The 18,177-nt window shown below is 45.5% G+C and overlaps 1 protein-coding gene across 11 annotated transcripts in view; it reads left to right on the plus strand.

Moving 5' to 3' along the window:
• The window catches only part of ATXN1 (ataxin 1), a 427,925-nt gene that overhangs the window by 260,448 nt on the left and 149,300 nt on the right, over positions 1-18,177 (plus strand). For 9 of the 11 annotated variants that reach the window (XM_040460438.1, XM_040460442.1, XM_040460439.1 and 6 more), the window contains one exon: positions 6,874-6,999. The gene's annotated coding sequence lies outside the window, so the exon portion shown is untranslated. Of the gene's footprint in view, positions 1-4,673; positions 5,171-6,418; positions 6,444-6,873; positions 7,000-18,177 lie in introns of those variants that run through there. The other 2 variants (XM_040460445.1, XM_040460446.1) reach the window with 2 other exon arrangements.

Raw genomic sequence — 18,177 nt, forward strand, 5'->3', positions numbered from 1 at the left:
CTGGAGTTCACATTTTCAAAAAAGCACAGTAGTGGCCTGTTACCCACAGGGGGTATACTCCAACACCCCCAGTGAATGCCCAAATCCATGGACAGTACTGAACCCTGTATATACTGGTTTTTCCTATATGTACATAATTATGATAAAGTTTCATTTATAAATCAGGCACAGTAAGAAATTAATAACAGTAGCCAAGAACAAAGTAGAGTAATTCTAACATGCTGTAATAAAAGTTATGTGCACGCGGTCTCTGTCTCTCAAAATATCTCCGTGTCCTGTACTCACCCTTCCTGTGATGACGTGAGATGATAAAATGTCTCTGTGATGAGATGCAGTGAGGCAAGTGACGTAGGTGCCATGACGCGGCCTTTAGGCTACTGCTGACCTTCTGGCTTTACATCGGAAGAAAGATCATCTGCTCCCAGATGGACTGTGGGGAACTCGAACTGTGCAAGAAAGCAAAATTGCGCCTAAGGGTGGTGCTGCTGTACTTCCGATTGAGAAAGTTGCAAAATGGCAGGAGCGAGGAGGGCTAGGACTGGAGTAGGTCTGTGTAGGTGTGGCTTGAATTATGACCTGTGGAGTAGAAGTGTGGGCTCTCGGAGATGAAGGAACAGCACAGTCTGGCCGGGACAGTGTGCACCAGGGGGAAGACCGGAAATGAAGCCAGAAGACATGCTGGGACCAAACTGTGAGGGTCTTACCGTCAGATCGTGGACGATTTCAGAAGTGTGACCCAACGGCGATGACTCAGAGGGAAAAGACTGAAGGCAAAAAGAGTCGAGTCTAAGTCGGCATGGCAGTGTGGGGATGGGGTGCAGTCTTGGTAAGACTTGACAACCTATAGACAGAGGAAGGAAGAGAAGACAATGATGCCCTTTACCAAGAGTCAGAAATAAAAGAGGAGGGTTGGTTTGAGGTGGGGAAATGGGAAGTTTTGAAACAGACATCATTTATTTCTACTGCGTGTATCCAGCGCCTGTGGGGTGGGGGTGGGGGTGGGGGGCTGCCAGGGCCAAGGATACGGATTTAAGAACTATATGCAATAAATGGAAATTACCACAGAAAGAAAAGAGGGCTAAGCGTGTAACCTCGGGAAATGCATACCTTAGGGTTAGAAGGAATAACAAGAAGGGACAAAAGCCAAGAAGGAGGAGCAGGAGAACGTGAGGAACACCAGATTAGTTCCCTCTTAGAGGAATCAAGAGTCCTAGGATATTTTCGGGGCGCCTGGGTGGCTCAGTGGGTTAAGCATCCGACTTCGGCTCAGGTCATGATCTCCAGGTCTGTGAGTTCGAGCCCCGCGTCGGGCTCTGTGCTGACAGCTCGGAGCCCGGAGCCTGCTTCGGATTCTGTGTCTCCCCCTCTCTCTGCCCCTCCCCCACTTGCACGCGGTTTCTCTCTCTTTCGAAAATAATTAATAAAACTTAAAAACTTAAAAAAGAGTCCTGGGATATTTTGGTTGCAAGAGACCAATAGATAAAATAAAACTCGCAGTGATTTAAGCAAAAAAAAAAAAAAAAAATTATTGTATCATGTATGTATTCATTTTCTATTACTGCCTAAAAAATTAACATAACTTAGTAGCTTAAAACCACACCCATGTTATTGTGGCTTTGGCAGATACTAACGCTTAGCTGGATGCTCTACACAGGGTTTCATAAAGCTGAATTCAAGGTGTTGGTTGGACTGCATTCTCATGTGGGGCTCACCGTCCTTCTTCAAACTCGCGTGATTATTGGAAGAGCTTATTTCCTTGTGGTCATAGGACTGAGGCCCCCTTTCTAGTGCTGGCTATAGGCTGGGTGCCACTCTCAGCACCTGGTGTCCATCTCCAGAAACTTGCCATGGGGTGCTGCCCCCTCTCCCCGTATGTCCTCTCATTTTGAATCTCATTCTTGGAAAAGCCTGTCCCCTGGAAGGGCTCACCTGATTAGGTCAGGCCCACCAAGGATAGTCTTTCTCTTTCAAGGTCGACTGATCTGAGACCTTAATCTTAGCTGCAAAATGGCAGCACCTGGGTTAGTGCTTGATCGAATAACTGGGAGAAGGTGTGTGTCCACTAGGGCAGCCATCTAGGGGCCACAACAAAACGAAAATGTCTGGGGGTAAATCGAGCTTTTGGCATGGCTGGAGTGAAGGGACCTCAGTGTTGTCAGGACTCACACTTTGTGTCGTTCAGCCTTGTTCCCTAGCACAGAGCCTCGTTCTCAAAAGGGCTTTCCTCACAAGCTTTTGGGAGTACATACTTTCACATTCCAGCCAGTCTGAAGAGAGGCCTCTGGTTGGCTCTGATTGCCTATTCCTAAAATCAGCCATCATGGTGAGAGGGATACGTGTTCTGATCTTCCAGAAATGGGTCACGTGCCCCTCCGGCACCCAAGGCACGAGATCACCCTGGTTCGGATGACAAAGGAATGGGGGAATTGTTCCAGAAAGATGCTGTTCAGGCAAAAGTGCCAGTCTGCTCAGTAAAACTCCAAGAACTATGGATGAGCTGTACCAAATACTAGAAGAAAGTCTGTTAGGAAAAGGCCCCTGCTTTTAGGAGACAGGTTAAGCTGTACCTGGTGAAATACTGACATGAATTTATACCACACTTGAACATCAGTGAACAGGAGAGAGACAACAGCTATTTGGGAACATAGCGGAGGCTGTTGGAAGGTCTCCTAGGGATAGCAGTGGCTGGGTATGTCTAGGCCAAGAAGTTTCTGGTAGAGAGGGAAGAGTCCGGTGGAGACATGAATGACACAATTGGCTCTAACAGAACCTGGAGCCGGCGGGAAGACAGCGGGCTAACAGTCCAAGACTGAACAAAACAAAATGAACAAAACCAAACAAAAATGTTCCCCAGGTTATGAGGTACGTGGGCCTTTTTGGTTTTGGGGCTGATTGCCGTCTCTCTAGAATAGACAGGTATGATTCTTTCCAATATGGCCATCTTACAGTGATTAAATGCACCCAAAAGATTTTTCGCCTCTGTCTGCCCATGTCATTGACCAAAAGGCTTACCTTTAGAGCAGTGGTTTTCCAAGTGTGGTCCATGGCCCAGCAGCACCATCATCACTTGGGAACTTGTTGGGAATGCACATTATCTGGCCCCACTCTGGGTCTAATGAGTCAGAAATTGGGGGGGGGGGGCGGGCAGTCGCGGGCATCTTCGACCTCCTGGTGTTTCTGATGGTGGTTGAAGTTCGAGAGCCACTGCTTCAGACCATCCATGCCTCCACCCCCCGCCTCCATAATCCACTGGGGTTTCCTTGACGGTGGCTTTGGGAAGCTATGAGAAGCAAGGCTATATATGGCAACTGTTCAAAAGCCACTAATGAGTCAAAATGTAATGGAGTGGAAGAACAACAGAGAGAAGGTGAAGTTACAGCTTAGTTGTTCTGTAGTTCACGGAGGGCTTTCATGTGGATGGTAGGATGATCGCGTAGGCACTTGTGGGTCCGTGGAGGACGGAGACCGGTGAGAAAGGCTTAAATTATAGCTATGGAGTGGCGATTCCTTTGGAGTAAGGGTTAAGTCGTAGAACAGGTTTTGGATATGGATCATTTCTTTTAAATTCAGGCTCTCCTACTAGATACTGTTAGGAGGCTGCAAAAGAAAGCCAAGGTTTCTTTCATCAAGGAGTTTATAAACTTTTTAAGTCTTCAAGACTTAAGTCAAGCCAGCGGAGTATAGAAAGACAGTCTAATGGAGTGCTGAATTGAAAAGGACCTTGAGTCAAAATAATGTGGAAGAGACTGTAAGTGGTGTGGGCAGTCAGGGGAAGGAGACATTGGCAATGAGTCATTTTCTTCTCTGGACAGACGATGAAACTGTCAGCCTCGCATAATTTCCCAAGTCTGATGGCAGAGTATTGGACACTCAGTTTCAAGAAGGCCTCTTTCCTGCTGTCTCTCTTTTCTTTCCCAGTTTGCTAAAGTTTGTCAAAACTGCTAAGTCAAAGTGAGGATTTCTATTTCGAGACTTTGAACTTGAAGGATTATTAAAGTTGTTGGTTATATGAGAAACTTGTAGGAGGCATTGCATTTTGTCCTGGATGCCTTAAATGGGACGAGACTTCAGTAGAAGTTTGGCCTATTTGTTTCAAACACTTTCGAACTTACTTCATTCATGGGGAGAACATGAATGAACCTGTCTGAGGATACCTTAGTTTTGCAGGATGAAGAAAGCGAATTAACTGATTTTCTTTAGTGGAAGGAGTGAGTTGTACCAGACTGGAGTTGATAGGGAACAAGAAAACGCTTCAGATGAACACAACATTTCCGCTGCTTTTTACTGCTTTGCATCGTGGAGCTTACCTGGGTAAATAAACAGATAACTAAACCGAGAACCAAATGAAAAGCCTCACAGGGCACTCTTGAAGGTGGGCATAAATGCTGTTTGAGTCCAAGAGAGAGCTAGTAGAAACCACTTGATAGGGAAGCAGAAGCCAGCAAGTTTGGAACCTCCTCCAAGTCACTAGGAGAATTTTTCCAGAAGTTTACACGGAACGTGATCCGTTTTTAGCTGTTTCGGGGGGAGGGCTTTCTTAACTCCAGCTGTGGCACGCAGGTGCTAACGGAGAGCTTCCTTTTATTTCGCTGTGATGACGGGGTGACGTGCGATGCATTAGGAAACCAGCCGTTCCTTTCCTGTCACATCAAGTATCCTACCTGCACTGAACTGTGCTCCTCCAGCAGAAATTACTAGTGTTTGTTGTTCCGACAGCCTGGCAGTTGGAAAGAAGGCACGGCTCTTATTTCAAGGTATCGAGAGCAGTTCTCTTGCTCATTTGTTGATAAAGGAGACCCAGTTGAAATGCCAGGAAAAAACAAAAAAAAAAAAAGATAAAATACCAGAAATTAGTCGTGCAGCTCCAGTCGGATCACACAACCCAGAGGCTGTTTTCTATACCTGGCAAACTTCTGCTCACCTCTGTTAGTGTTGTAAGAGAAGCCTTCCTAAGCCCCTCCTAAGTGAGGGACTCGCATTATGATGGCAAATCACAGTGTTTCTTTTTTCCTTGATGCCTTCTTTTCCATGCCTATCCGATCCTCAGATTCGACACATAAACTAAAAGTGGGGTGCACTCATTCTGTCACGTCTGTCCCTCTTGAGGCAGTGCGCTCCTTACAGGCACGGTCCCGGTCTATTTTGCTCACCATTATGAACGTAGAAGTCGGTGAGTAGAGTAAGCACCAAGGAAAAACTTGTCCGGTGAATGAATGAATAAGAAAGCACGCTGTATACCTGAAACTAATATAATATGGTGCATCGCTTATAACTCAATTAAAAAAAAAAAGAAAAAGCAGAAGAAAACGCTTGGTAAACTGCAGTCACTATGAAAGCCCAGGTTAATCATAATAGCAGACACCTTTCTCCCTTCTGTCCTGACTTTTTGGGGGACGGTTTTTTTTTTTTTTTAAGTTCATCTGAGGTATACTTGTCAGTGTTTTACGGATTCTCAATCTGATTCGCTGTCATTCGTTTTGGCCTCTTTCTGAGATGAGGAGCACACGTTGCCCTCAAAAATAGCGTTACCCCCACAGTGCCAGGACTGGGTCCCGCCCTCGCTCGGGGCACCCTTTTGGCTCTAAGAGGGAAACGTGGCAGCCAGCCGCCTGTGGATGATTGGGAAGCAGACAGGGGTCTGGCGTAGCGCTTCGGTCCTACGTGTCTCGTCGTCCCCGAGGCCACTCATGTAAGTCCCTGTACCTCAAGCACGCTCCTCGAGAATACGCAAGTCAAAATAATGTGATACTATTGGCCCGGCGAAAGCTGTTCCTGGCTCTGTCCTAAAGGAGGGGGAAAAAAATCAAGAAGTCCAGGTGTGGAAAACATTAAGGATCAGGATATGAATGGGTCTTTTCTTTAAAAGCAACAAACAAACAAAAATTCTCCAGTCCTTCTCCAGCAGGGCCTCAGCGTGCCTCTTCTGTGTATGTGTGGAAGTGTTATCCTCGGTGGGCGGGAATGGCAGACAGCCAAGTGGAAAATTTCACAGCCCTGCAAACCTCCAGCTCACTAAACCCTGTAAACCAGCAATCGGAGGGAGCCGTGTGGCAGGGACCAAATAACGATGCGCCTGCACATGCCTCAGTCACCCACCTTCCACTCCCCCCTTCCCTTTGCTTCCGGCTCTGATCCAGCCTGCACTTTCTCTCTCTCTCTGAGCCTCCCGACAGCTCTGCTTCCGGTCCTTGGGCCTCCCTGGACCCCTCAATGGAAGGGGAGTTGTAGCACAGCGGCCCGTGCAGACTTTTGCACGTTTCGGTGCCCCAGGGATAGTTGACTGTTGGTGCCTGGCCAAAACTGGCTTTTAAATCCTGGCTCCGAGCTCAGTAACAGGCTTATGACCACTAATAATACTTGGCGTTTACATAGTGCCTTTCTTCCCGGGAACTGTGAGTACTTTGCAAGAGTGATCCTACTGATCTTTGCAACAACCCAGTGAGGTATGAAAACGGCAGAAGGTGATGGTCCTAGCTCCCTCCCTTTTGCAGAGAGTGAAATCAACTGGCATGTTTTGAGGCTGTGTTGCAAATTTGCATCTCAGCTGGGATTGCATCAGAAGTCTCCCAGAATTGTCTTCAACTTTATGGGTGGCAGTGGTGGGGGGGGGTGGGCGGGGGTTGCGGGTAGGGACAGGGCAGGGAGGGTCGCGAGCGACCTGCGGGGAGAAGGCTGGCCAGACCACGCCGTGTCTCCTGGGTCAGGAGCAAAGATACTAAATTTCTCTTTGAAGGCAAGGGTACTGGAAAATGGTCTCTGGTGAGCTGTCAGTCTAATTGATCTGATCGCGAGACTTCTTTTGTTGAGATAAGGAGTGATTGGATGATGCATTTACCTTTTTCTTTTTCTTCTTTTCTGCTACTCCCGTGCTAGGTATTTCTCACTCCTCTGGAAGGAAGAAAGAACACGCCTGAGCCGGGAGCACTCCAGCGTCTTGTGGGAAGTCTCCATGGTGAAGGATAAGCCAGGGCTACCTGTGAACAGCGCACAGTGAATGTTGTAAGTTAACCAGAGCGCTGCGGTGGCTTGCCTTGGAAGGTTTTGTGAATCATTGGATGTCACTGAGCCAGGGCGATGAAGGGGTATTAGCATGAGTTCTAAGTGATCATCCAATTAATTTCTTTTTTTAGAGGAGTGGTTCTGTCTTTCTTTGCCGTGAGCCTGTCTTTCTCTCGGCTTCTGTGGGGCACTGCTCATTATCTACGTCTGGTGTACAAGAGACGAATATAGTGATTCCTTTCGCTGTTGGAACGCCCTTTCTCCTGGTACACTTACGCAGTGTCAGGTTCAGAGCAAACTCTTTCAACTGGGCTATTACAATTCTTTTAGGTTGGTGGGTAGGGAGTCAAATCCTCTGGGCTAAGGATCAGCAACCGGGATTTCCACCCAGCAATTATGTTTATTTATGTGAAGTTTTTTTCTGGAATGAATTTTTTTTTTCCTGGCTTTCAAAAATCTGAGGTATGCAAATACAGTCGGTGGTTTTTGGGTGCTTCTCTTATTCAAAACGGGCTGATTTACTGGTTGGTATTAAGGTGCAGGGGCAGGATTTGGAGGTTAGTAAAGTATCAGCTGCGGGTTGCTTTTCACAAGGAACTTTAGTATCGAGGAGTTGAAGAGATAGCACACTATGGATATCAAGGAGCTTATCCGCCACAAAACTCAGGAACTGGACCAGCTGTGTTGCTTTCTGGAGATTTTACCTCATTGCTAAATTGTGTCCAAAAAAGAAAAGAAAGAAGTTGACAAAGTTTTAATGGGGGAAAGAATACAGCTGCAGGAAACCCAGGATTGGCTGTCAATGTATTGTCTTCAAGTTTTAGAAAACTAAGAACCAGCTTTGACCAGGACTCTGCGTGTGTGTGTGTGTGTGTGTGTGTGTGTGTGTGTGTGTAAAATACATACATGCATATTTATATACATACATATTTAATATATATCATGTATTTGTGTATATATTAAATATACATAAATACAGGGGCGCCTGGGTGGCGCAGTCGGTTAAGCGTCCGACTTCAGCCAGGTCACGATCTCACAGTCCGTGGGTTCGAGCCCCGCGTCGGGCTCTGGGCTGATGGCTCAGAGCCTGGAGCCTGTTTCCGATTCTGTGTCTCCCTCTCTCTCTGCCCCTCCCCCGTTCATGCTCTGTCTCTCTCTGTCCCAAAAATAAATAAACGTTGAAAAAAAAAATTAAAAAAAAAATATACATAAATACATATATTTGTATGTATGTATACATATGTAATTTTATATAATAAGTTTTTAGCTTATTCAAAAAAATTTTTTTAATGTTTAGTTTTTGAGAAAGAGAGAGAGGGAGACAGGCATGAGTGAGGGAGGGGCAGAGAGAAGGAGACCCAGAATCCGAAGCAGGCTCCAGGCTCCAAGCTGTCAGCCCAGAGCCCCATGTGGGGCTCGAACTCATAAACCGTGAGATCATGACCCAAGCCAAAGCTGGATGCTTAACTGACTGAGCCACCCAGGCGCCCCTCTTTTTAGCTTCTTAATAATTCAGTCAGGAAGTTTTCCAGGCATTTTTTTCACCTCTATTTTTCCAGTTGCACAAATGATTTTGAGAGAGTAAGATACTGCAGCGGGAGGAGTGCGTATATCAGTGAGGGAAAGCATTGACACTGAAAAATAAAATTTCCACTGCATTTTTTTTATTTCATGGTTTTCTGAAAATTTGTATTAAAATCTGCTGCTTTATCCATATTTCCTCAGAGTTAAATTGTCCTATTAAAATAAGCTTATTAAATTTAAAATCTCCCAGTGCCACATGTCACTGGTGGAAAACACTGGAGTTTTAGTGTGTTAGCCTTTCGTGCATGTGATCATGCTGGTTCTGGTGAAAATATATAGCTCCCAGAATCAACAGACCCGAACTTGATTCCTGGTCCTATGGTTCGGGTCAAGAAAGTCTGAAACCTTTGGCAAGTCACTACCCCCCATGAAGTGTTATTTTGTTAAGTCTGTATGTTACTCTTTTATTTTGTACGTCTATATGCAACAACAATTAACCTGTTAATCGATAGGTTGACATCTTCGTTTGGGGTCCCTGTAAGGGGCACAGTGTTGTGTAAGGCACTTGAATACTTACTAAAAAATCTCTCATTGTAAAAATTTCTGTCACTGTTGGGGTACCTGGGTGGCTCAGTCGGTTGAGCATCCGACTTCGGCTCAGGTCATGATCTCGCGGTTCATGAGTTCAAGCCCCGCGTCGGGCTCTGTGCTGACAGCTCAGAGCCTGGAGCCTGTTTCGGATTCTATGTCTCCCTCTCTCTCTGACCGCCCCCCCCCACTCTCGCTCTGTCTCTCTCTTTCTCTCTCTCTCTCAAAAATAAACATTAAAAAAATTTTTTTTAACTTTCTGTCACTATTAAGGAATAATTTGGATCCTAGAGTAGTAGTGCATTTTACTAGAAATGATCTTCCCAATCAGGTGGCCTTGAGAATACACTTTTGGTGACTTCTTTATCTCTGGTGATATTTTAGAAAGCGTTTTCATCTCAGGAAACAAGTGTCTTATGGAAAAAACGCTCTAGGTTTCAGGTTACATTTAAATGAATAATGCAGATACTAAAATCAAAATAGCTTTTGTTTCAAATCTGGTGGGTTTTTTTTTTTTAAAACCGTTGCTTTGAAATGCTCATGTGATACCCTGTCAAACCCCAAACATTAAATGAGGTTTTCAAAGAAGTTCTGAAGTGTAAAATTGAAGATGCCACATGGCCAACTAAAGTAATTTTAAAATCCTTCTGTGAAGGGAGTGTGTTGTGAGAAAGGAAGAAAGTACTAAATTCTAGTGAACTCCTTCAGAGCTTAGGACTTCCTCTTCCAGACTGCACTTGCCTTGTAGGGAGTGGCAGGGGGGGCAGGGTCCCAGTTGTCTCAGCAAGTTGTGAAATGAGTCATCTTGGCCATTAGTAATCTTTTAGGATCCTAGCGCTTTTTTACATTGAGTTCATACTTTGGGGTCCTTGGTGTCCGAAAGCCTATGCCGTAGGGAAGACAGGAGATTTTCAAAGAACGTGTGCTCGCACATAGATGGTGTCGGAATGTAGAGAAACGTTGGAGGAACTGTCATAGCAGCCATTGGAATGAGCGGCTTCTGTCCTCAGAATGCCTTGCAGATTGCACCACAAACATATTGCCTCTGCAGGACCCCTCGGCCTGTTGCCACTAACCGCCTCTCAAATCTGCCACTGTGTTTCTGGCAGATGAACGTCGCTCCTGGAAGTGTCTCAGACTGTGGTATCTTTGTACGAGAAGGGGATGGTAAGGAAAACTTACCTACGGGTCAGGAGATCCGGGTTTTCTGCATGATGTTGCAGTCAACCTTGGAACTTTGGAACCCCTAGAGCCCCAGGGGCCTGATTTAGGAGGAGTAACATGAGAAAGTTGAGTTAAGTGGCCTCTGGTGGTTCTTCCTGCCCTACATGTCACGTTGCATAATGTATCAGCTTGGAGGAGGCAGGCTGGACCTTGCTTTTACCCCGTTTGGCTTCTAAAAGTCAATGATTTGGCACGACTTCAATTTACAACCGCTTTTTTTTTTTAAGTTTATTTCTTCATTTTGAGAGAGAGAGAGAGAGAGCACAACTGGGAGGGGCAGAGAGGGAGAGACAGAATCCCAAGCGGGCTCTGCTCCATCAGTGCTCAAACTCACGAACTGTGAGATCATGACCTGAGCGGAGATCGAGAGTCAGGTGCCTAACCAACTATACCACCCAGGTGCATATAACTGCTTTATAAAATGTTGAACATAATCTTATGGCAAAAAACCCACGATAGATAGATAGATAGATAGATAGATAGATAGATAGAGTGTGAGTTTGTCATCATCATGACATCCTTTCCACAGGACCCTCCCAGATACCGTAGGACAACTCAAAGGTGTTCATTTGAGTGCCTTCTAAGAGTACAGTTTTAGTCATTTAAATCAGTCATTTAAATTAAATGTAGTCATTTAAATTTAAATTTCGTCATTTAAACCACAAGTCATTGGTTTTTTGAAAATTAAATACGAGCCACTTTTGAAACTAAGTTTTTAAAAACTGTCCCCCTCCACTCAAATATTGCTTTGCGTACATGCAAGGAGGCAGTGATGATCTCTATTTTCTTTCTTAAGCTTTTCTGCTTCTCGAGTTACCTTTCAGAGCAGCCTCTCCTGACCTGTGTAGCACCCACCTCGTCCCTCTGTGCTCGCTAGCCTACTTCATTTTCCTTTGAATCACCTATGTATTACATATTTACTTGTTAATTGTCCATTTCCTCAACCAGACTGTATGCCCCATGAAAGCAGGGATATTATTATTATTATTATTATTATTATCATCATCATTATTATCAGATGGATCCACAACACCTGTGGCTGAGTACTGAGTGGGTACTCAGAAAATAGTTGACTGAATGTCTAAGGAAAGTGTTAGTTACCCCTTAGAAAAGGGAATATAAACACGGTTCTCATGAGACTTGCTTGAATCTGATAGTCGTTTCATCATGTAGGGGGGTGGCCTGGAGAGATCATCTATTTTCTTTTCCTTAGAAATAGACACTAAGTGTCTGTGATGGGTATAAGTAAATGTGGGAAAGGAAACAATTTGTTTTAAAAAATGTTTTATAGAACTATCAATAGAGTTTGGGGATTTTCTGATACTTAAAAAAAAAATCCTGTATGGTGCTGCACCTTGTGTATTTCCTCTCATTTTCCATTTGAGTGGTTCGCTTCATCAGTTGTTTTTGAGCTGCCTGACCTGGCTTTCTGTGAATGGTGGTGTTGTCTCTTACCGTCACACCGTTTCATTACCTTCGATGCTTGTTCCCAAAGCGGGAGCCAGGCTTGAAGGACAGGATCTACCTAAAAAGAAACTCACCATTTACTGAATAGCATCATTTACATTTCCTTCACTTCTGGATGGTGCACAAATTGGGTCAAGGAAATAGTATGCCCATACCAGTTAGGTCCATCCAACGGCTCCACGGTGTGAGAGAGGGAATTCACAAAGGCTTTCTTAGGGCGGCGTCATCCTACATGGCTTTTGAGGATGACAACAACAAAGGCTTCTTGGATTTTTGTGTGTTTCTTGACCCCTTTTGCCAAAGAACTTCTGAGTGCAAGAGTTACGTTTTTCCTCGGAAGAAACAGGAGGGCCAAAACAAACACCTGTGTGCCTATTTAGACAGCATTATGCTGTCTTCCTAAGCTTTGAAAAACAACAGCTGAATTTCTAATCCCCAGAGTGAGAGAATTACATACACGCGCTCTGATAAGAGTGATTTGGGAATTTCCCGCGTGCCTGTCAATTTGTACCTTTTAGATTTGCCATCTGTGACACCAAATTCTCTAGCACTATCATAAAAAAGAAAAAAAAATCCCAAACCCTGAAGTAGATAGGGGGAATCAGGGGAGAAGGGGAGATTTTGCTGTGAGAATAATGAGGAGCCCCTCTCGATGCTTTTAGTCCTTGCTGTGGACGGTCCTGGGGATGGGAGTGCATGTTGTAAAGGCTCTGACTGAGCCATTCTGTGCAAGTACTCGGGGCCGTCTTGTGTGGCCTCGGGTCTCCCGGCGTTTTCAGCCTTACCCTTTTCTTTGCACTTCTCAGACTTCCTTTAACCACGTCTTAGTGGTGGTCTCACTAGTTCCTGGCCGTTGCCCCTTCGGCAGGCCCTTCGCAGGAGCGACTGCTCCTGAGAGTTGATGTCAGAGGTGCTTCCTGAGGCCTTGGCAAAGTCCAGCACGTTCCAGGCACACCCCTTCCCCTTGGCTTCATTCTCCGCCAGCCCTCAGCCTCCCCGCTCCCGGCATCTCTGCATCTCGGGAAGGAGAGAGAGGGAGATACACAGGACACCCAGACGTTGTGGAAGCAAAAATAAACGCTCGTGCATCTTCTACAATATTCGTGCTCTGTTGGGGAAAGGACACGTCCACGACCTGGTGAGGCTGCTTTCCAGCCGAGTAGTGCTGAGGTTAAAAGGCTTTGTGTTCTCTTTAAGATTGGAATTCACTAAATAAATGATACTTATTAAAAGACTGCTGTGTGCCAGGGTGTGCTGAAGTCCGTTAGGGAAACAGTGATGTGTAATTGTTATTTGCTGCTCTCGGAGACTTTGCTGATGGAGCCCTGGGTGGGGGGCTATGCACTTGGCATGGGATCTACCTAAAAAGGCTTTGGAGTCAGGTGCCCCAGAAGGGATGGTGGGTAAGGGTGTTCAGAGCTGGGTTTTCAGGGAAGGCTTCAAGCACTGATGCACATCAGAATTAGACCTTGAAGCAAAGGGCAGGACTTTAGCCCGATGTCTGTGTGTGCTTTGAGAAGGCAAGGGAGGGAGAGCAGATACAGCTAGTCTCTTACTTACCTGCTCCTGCGTCTGGGCAAACGAGACTTCATGGTCAGAAAGTTCTCTCCATCAGAAACGATGTTGTAAGACAGCCAACAAAGACATAGAGTGGGGATTTCTAGCATCAGAGAACCATTCTCTTTTAGGATCAGTCTTAGATGTTTATTTGCAAAAGCTGAAGCAAGCCCTCGGGTCACTTAAAGAAATGATGCCCTTCAACCCAAGTAAGTATAGTGTTTTGAACTTGAACTTGAAGACAGAAACCACACCCAGAAGTAAAAATACTTCTCGAGGGGTGTTTTTTGAAGCACCCACTGGTGAGGAATCCTTGTGCACCAAAGCAGTGACTAGCTAGTGGGGCTGTCCCAGGAGGGAAATAGCCTCTGACAATTCTTTCAGATAGAGATCAAGCAAGTCCCATGTTCCTGGACATCTCCGAGGTTGATCGGATCCATCATCTTTGTTAAAATATGACTGATGTTACTTATTTCTTACACACTATATCATACCTTAGACTTGGAACCCCTAAAAGAGTGTTGTTTTCTTTTGCTTCCCTACAGAAAAGTGAGGCGCAAATAGGAACAAAATAACGTTGTTTTGTCAGAAAGCCCGAACAAAACCTATTGGTTCTTTCTCACCAGCAAAGAAATTGTTCCTTGGGACCGATGTCAAAAAAGACCAAGAGAAAGATAACTTTGTTCTTTTAATTCTCCCCAGTTTTTCACTTTGGTAAAACAATCATTTGTCAAGTACCAGAAAATCATGTAACCACTCCCCTGATGAATATTCATGTTAAATTTCAAGTGGTAGCTATACAGTAAATCGTGCTAAGTGGAATCTTATGGAAAGAATTCACTCATCACCTTACCTCTTGAACATTAAGCTAACTTTTTGCAGGCACCTAAATACATATGTTTGCCTGATTCAGAAAAAGTAATTTTCAACAAGTATACTTTTTAGGGGTGTCTGGGTGGCTCGGTCAGTTAAGCGTCCGACTTCGGCTCAGGTCATGATCTCACGGTTCATGGGTTCGAGCCCCGCGTCGGGCTCTGTGCTGACGGCTCGGAGCCTGGAGCCTGCTTCCGATTCTGTGTCTCCCTCTCTCTCTGCCCCTCCCCCACTTGCTCTCTGTCTCACTCTCTCTTTCGAAAATAAGTAAACATTAAAAAAAAATTTAAATGCTTTTTAGGTGGCGTAGTAAAATTCATTGTTTGAAGCCCATGTTGGAGGAAGTTGGTTTTTCAGTCTTTTTTTTTTTTCTATTTGTGCTTATGTTCTAAAATGACTTAAGTAGAACCCCTCCCCCCATGGAAATTTTAATGGGATACAAGTGGCAATCTTTTTAGAATCTTCCATTTCTAAAACTCAGGCAAGTTCTTGTCACCCTTTGGACTCTGAGCCATCTTCTTCCATGTAGAAATTCCACGTCTTTCCCTGTGTCTTTACAACACACGTCTTGCTCACCATCTTCCTTCTGGCCTCAAGTGTCGGGCCAGGATGAGGCTTGTCCACCATGCCAGCCAAATTCCCTGCATAGGACCCTTGCACGAGTACCTGGACCTTTCAGCCCGCACACGGCTGTCCTCGTGGACTTTGAGACGCTGCACTCTGTGCATCTAGAAATGAAAACAGTTTTTCTAGAATAGTTTTCTAAAATTTCCGTTAGTTTGCTCTTCGTTTCATTTTCCTTTTTTTCTTCGCCAGCCTTTGTAGTTTGCGTAGAACTGAAAAATTGTAATTTCTCCAGGGCTAAAATCCAACACTTTAATAGGCAGTCTTAATGCCCTGGGCTTCTACGAGTTGCTACCCGTTATAAGCATCGTAAAACTGACTCTGCGGAACAAAGAGAGCTGGGCACAAAGACTGCCCCCTTCGTCTACCGTGGCAAGCCCTAGTTTTCCAGTCTTCTTTGCCTTTTCCTCTTTGTTCGCCAAGAAAAGGGGGCACGAGATTAGGATGTTATTGTTCAGAAAGGGGACAGCTGTGGCCTGTACAAACAGATTTCTTTTTCCTTCCTTTTGGCAACCTCAGTCGCTCTACCTGTTTTCTGGGTCTCACGCTTCTGCTTGTGAACAAGCTCCCTTCCCCCGTTTTCAGGACACTGAGAAATTAACCATACAAATGTCCGTTGGTGACTGCGTGTCTACCGGCTCCCGTAATTCATAGTAGAGTCATTCGGCCTTTCTGTGAAGTGAGTTTCTTGCCCCTACTCTGTCACCAGCACACGGGGCACAAGTGTAGATGAAAAGATAGCATGTCAAGGTGAGGGCGATGGGTCCTGTCAGTCTGTCGCTCCCTTTAGTAGAGGAGATTAGCTGCCAAATGGTGTCTTGTTGCTGTCATTGGAGTTGGAAATCCAGGTTCCCAGCACTCTGGCGATCTATTTCTGTGCCCCAGCAATGACGCCACCTTATCCTAGCAACCTGCGGGCTGGCACTTCTCTAAAGGCAGGCGAGGGAGTGGCAGTGGAAGACGGTGGCCTCCGGGGGGTCAGGAGGGAGTTGGCAGTCACGTTGCTCGTGGAGGAGTTTCCATTTCCTTCATCTGGGAAGGCCTCCAGGAAGGGATGTCAGTATCCTGGGGCTGTCCCTTACCGAGGATAGTGGACCACGTGGTCGTTGTGATACAGATAGTATGCATGACGGATAACCGACCGATGTGTGGGTAGTCCAGGCGAACGTGGGGACTGCCAGGCCAGGATACTAGTCCATCTCAGAACACTGGATGGTATCAGTTTTGCTTGTGAGAGGGGTTAATGTTGTGGTCGTTCATCAGCACTGGCGTTCAGAGTTGGGGACACGGGGAGCTGTTTGCGAGGAATCGGGTCAGGAGAGGGAGCATAGAGGGAAGCACCACGGCGTTGGATCTTGGTTCCTTTTCCTGTTGACCCTTCTGTCTTGAAAGCAGCCGGGTGTAACCAGAGCTTCCTTGCTGTGCTCCTGTAATTGATCCACATACCCAGCATTGAAAAGGAACACTACTGACCTTGTCCTCTTCTTCTTAATTACTCTCTTCCTCCTTTTATGTCAAAATGAATTGGCGCCCAATAATTTTTTTTCCCCTGTTCTGATTTGGATCCAGAAGAACGTAGAAATCCTGAGTATTATATCTTAAAGTCTCTCACCTAGTTGGCCTTGTCTAGATGAAGTCTAAAGTTGGGCCACCAACTGACATTGGATGCCTTGGGGAGTTTATTCTATAGGCACTTCATTGTGGAGGCTCCCAGCCAATGACTCTGGGTGACATTTTCTCCTAGGGTTGCTTCTGTCTGTGTTAGCACGGAGATGTTAGGACATTTTTCATGAAGAAAGAGCCAAGAGCAGGTCTACTTGGAAACCTTACTGAGAGATGGAAAGCGAGGGAATCTGATAAACGGGATGTCCCTGGGACGTTTGAAACTTACAAATGATATGAAGTATCATTAGTACTTTTCCTTTCATTACCGAGAGAATTTCCGCGCTGTCAGAAACCTCTGATCATTTCCTCCACTGAATGACCATACTTGTCTAAGACGTAACCGTATGGTACTGCGTCTCCATGCCGGGGAAGCCAGTTACGGGGTCACTGAACATTTTCAGCGTAGCTTTTATACACTCGGCAGATGCTGATACCCTCCTCCCTATCTGGAATAAGGATAGATGTTGAAGATCCAGGACTGGAATTAAGAGAAATGATTTGGGGACAAAAAAGAAGCATGTAGGTAGCTGTTTATACTCTCAGAGCATCCTATGTCCCCAACATGTTTCTTAACAAATAAAATAATTCAGTTCTATTTGATAGTGGGTGGTGTGCCCAAAAGGTCATCATTTAAGTTGTTGAAGTGGGTTTTTTTTTTAATTTATTTTTATTTTTGTTTTTTTCTTTATTTGAGAGAGAACGTGAGTGGGGAAGGGGGACAGAGGAAGAGAGAGAATCTTTTTTTTAATTCTCTTTATTTTAGAGAGAGAGAGAGAGAGAGCGGGGGAGAGGGGCAGAAGAAGAGAGAGAGAGAATCTTTAAACTCCATGCTGAGCATGGAACCTGACATAGGGCTCGATCCCATACCCCTAGGATCATGACCTGAGCTGAAATCAAGAGTCAGACACTCAACTGACTGAGCCACCCAGGGACCCTGGGAGGGTGGGGAGAGAGAGAGAGAGAGAGAGAGAGAGAGAGAGCGAGCAGAGGAGCAGCAGAAAGAGAGGGAGACAGAGAATCCCAAGCAGGCTTTGCACTGTCAGCACAGAGCCCGACCTGGGGTTCACACTCAACAAACCGTGAGATCATGACCTGAGCCGAAGTCAGATGCTCAGCTGACTGAGCCACCCAGGCACCCCAAGGTTTGATGATTGCTTATTTTTTTAAGAAACTGGGTATGGCAGATGATACTCAATTAGGCCTCATGAACCTCCTGCTTCATATGTTTGTTTTCACAGCCTACCTAGATTCACAGTAGGCTCTCTTGAGTTTGTTGTTGTCAGTCACAGAGGTAGGCATGACTGTAAATGGTAATAACTAAGGAAAGGCTAGAGATGCCTTGGGTTCAGTCCAGGAGTGGGAGCATCAGGCTAAGAATGGACATCTGGGGTCTCCTCCCATTCCCGCCCCTCTGTGACCATGAGCAAGTGCTCTCTGTGCCTGTATTTCCTTGTCTTCCAAAGGAAGATAGTTATCACTCCCACTCAACGGTATTAGACTTAAAGGTATTATTCCAAATAAGAGACATTTGGAATCCTATTTGGGTTCAAATCCCAGACCTGCCACTCATTAGCTGTGTGTCCTTGGGAAATTGCCCAACTTCCCCGAGTCCTGTTCCCCTTTCCTTTAAAATAGGGTTGGTCAGACCCACCTTGC

Source organism: Herpailurus yagouaroundi, unplaced genomic scaffold (genome assembly GCF_014898765.1).
Source record: "Herpailurus yagouaroundi ecotype Mexico unplaced genomic scaffold, PumYag 250, whole genome shotgun sequence".
NCBI lineage: Eukaryota > Metazoa > Chordata > Mammalia > Carnivora > Felidae > Herpailurus > Herpailurus yagouaroundi.